Raw genomic sequence first — 2,554 nt, forward strand, 5'->3', positions numbered from 1 at the left:
CAGCCAGCATTCAGCCTGGGGCCGTGAACTGGAAGACACAATTATGAATCTTCTCATTTATGCCCTTGACCTCCACAGATTATGGTTTTTTTAGGTCAGGTCCAGCTTTTAATACCATGGTCTTTGGTCATGTCACACACTTGTTTAGTACTGGTTTGAGGTACTAAATGATGTCTGACACATAGTAGGTACTCATCACAGTAGCTGGTTTATTCTTTGCATTTTCTGACTAACTATAAAGGCCAGTGAGGGGCCAGGCAGATTCACAGCTCTCAATGTCGGAAGGACAGGAAGGGAAGAATGCCTTCTCTCTAGTGGGCAGGTACTGGCCCCTCTTCCACAAAGGGCTTACTGAGCCCATCATACAGATGGGGGAGGCCCAGGTGATTCCTACAAGTCCTAACTCCTACAGCTATCCAAAGTTTGCAGCCTGTCTTGATGCCTCAACCAAACCTCTAAGATCTCAAAGACTCTGTCTGTGGACAAAGAAGGGTCTTCCTTCCTGAGGGGCAGGACAATTTTTGCTTATAGGAAATTGAGCTTTTGTAGGTAGAATTGGCCTCCTGCTGAGAGGATGGGGCTGGGTTTCCCCTGTTTGTACCTTCAAAAAGTCTCTAGATTCAAAGTGCTCTTCACAAATTTTACACACACACACACACATTCGCTTGTTTCTTATCTCTTTCCTCAGTAAGGGCAGGTTGTTTTGTGAATGTTTAGCTCACAGTTCTGTCTCTTGTGCTACCTAAAGCAGGGAGAGCCTGGCTCTTCAGGAATATCACATTGTGTTGAATGACTAATGAATCCAAAAGGTAAAGCTTTTACATTTCTGCTACACTGCAAAATCCTCAGCTGCAGACCTACACCTGCAACTGTCTCCTCCCTTTGAAGGTTTGTCTTCTCCTTCTTCCCAACTCTGGACACAGTCTTTCTCTTGACACATTATATCATCTATCAAGTACAGACCCACAGAGAGTAGGTTCCACCCCTCAGTGAATCAAAAAGTTGCACTCCTTCCATCCCCAGCCAAGGCAGATTTGTGCTGCTGTGCTCAGGCCTCCTTCCAGATCACTGGCCTAGCAATTTGTCCTTCTTCCCACCCTGCTTTTAGCCATGATCAAACTTGTTTGGATTTTGCAGACCTGGAGTCCAGGTGGCTCCTTTGGTGGCTTTGCATACTTTTCCCTTCTAAGATTAAGTAATAACCTTGTGTTTGGATGTGAGGAATCTAATTTTTTTGATTTCCTAAAAACGTGAGAACCAGTTTGACTCCTACTCTCTCAATTCCCACATCTGATCAATCACAAATTATACGAAATTAAAAAAAATTAAGCCACCTTCTCCAACTTAGTGGTCATCACCATGCAGGTCTCCTGGCATCCACCCTCTAATTCTTTTTCATTCTGCAAACAGAGAGGTTTTTTTAAAAAATGTAATTTGAGCCAAGGCACTTCCCTCTTAAAATCCTTCAGCTCTGCCCTTTGATCTCAGGATAAAGTCCAAACTGTTTCAAGTCTCCAGAAGCAGACTGTCTTTTCCTCCCACAGCCCCACAGTTTGTCTTGCAGGCTCCCCTCTCTGCTCCCGTGCCACCCATCCCCCTCAAGACCTTTACACAGGCTGTTCTCCCTGTGTTTACTTAGGTAACTCCTCTCTCCTAGTAAGACGTGGCTTAATAATAACAATTAACATTTACACAAACAACTGATGTGTATTTATGTATATTAGCTAATTCTCACAGTAAGCCTACTAAATGAGTACCTTTATTAGTTTACTTACAGATTGGAAATCTGACAGAGATGTGAACTAGCTTGCTCGAAGTCATACAGATAACAAGCTCTCCCGCAGATAACAGGCTCTCCCGCTAGTAGCTGCATGAGGACAGGGACTGTGTGGGCTCTGCTCATGGGTACCTAGTATTCATTTGTTTTTTTAACAAGTATTTATTGAACATTTAGTATGTGCCGTGTTAGGCACTATTCTAGGTTCCTGCTCTCATGAAGCTTATATACAGTGGAGAAAAGACAGACACCAAATAGGTAAACACATGTATGGACAACATAATTTCAGGTAGTAATAAGAGCCTTGAGGACAAGGAGACAGGATGGTGTTGAAGGGCTTTAGGACAGGCCTCCTGATGATATGCCACTTTGGCGCATGAATTATTTTGAGCTGAAGGCCATCGGGACCCTGTGGACTCACAAGAAGCTTTTCCCTCCTCTCTTAAAGAATTTAAATCAGGGGTCTTGCCCCATAATAAGAGTTATCACCGGAACTAACTCTTTATGAGCTATCTATGGGCTAGGGCAAATTTTTGATGACTGAACATCTGCTCTTCTAATCATCCTGCTAACGAGCTTGCTCCCTTCTGAAGTCCCAAGGTACATTACTTCATCACCCTTAGCGCAGAATGTCATATATACCTCATTTTCCCTTTCTTTCTCTTAACCTCTCATGTATGAGGTCTGTCACTCTCTCATGTATGTGGGTTTCCATATGTGCATATGTAATTAAATTTATTTTTCTCTTCTTAATCTCTCTCATGTCAATTTAATTAT

Source organism: Pteropus vampyrus, unplaced genomic scaffold (assembly GCF_000151845.1).
Source record: "Pteropus vampyrus isolate Shadow unplaced genomic scaffold, Pvam_2.0 Scaffold827, whole genome shotgun sequence".
NCBI lineage: Eukaryota > Metazoa > Chordata > Mammalia > Chiroptera > Pteropodidae > Pteropus > Pteropus vampyrus.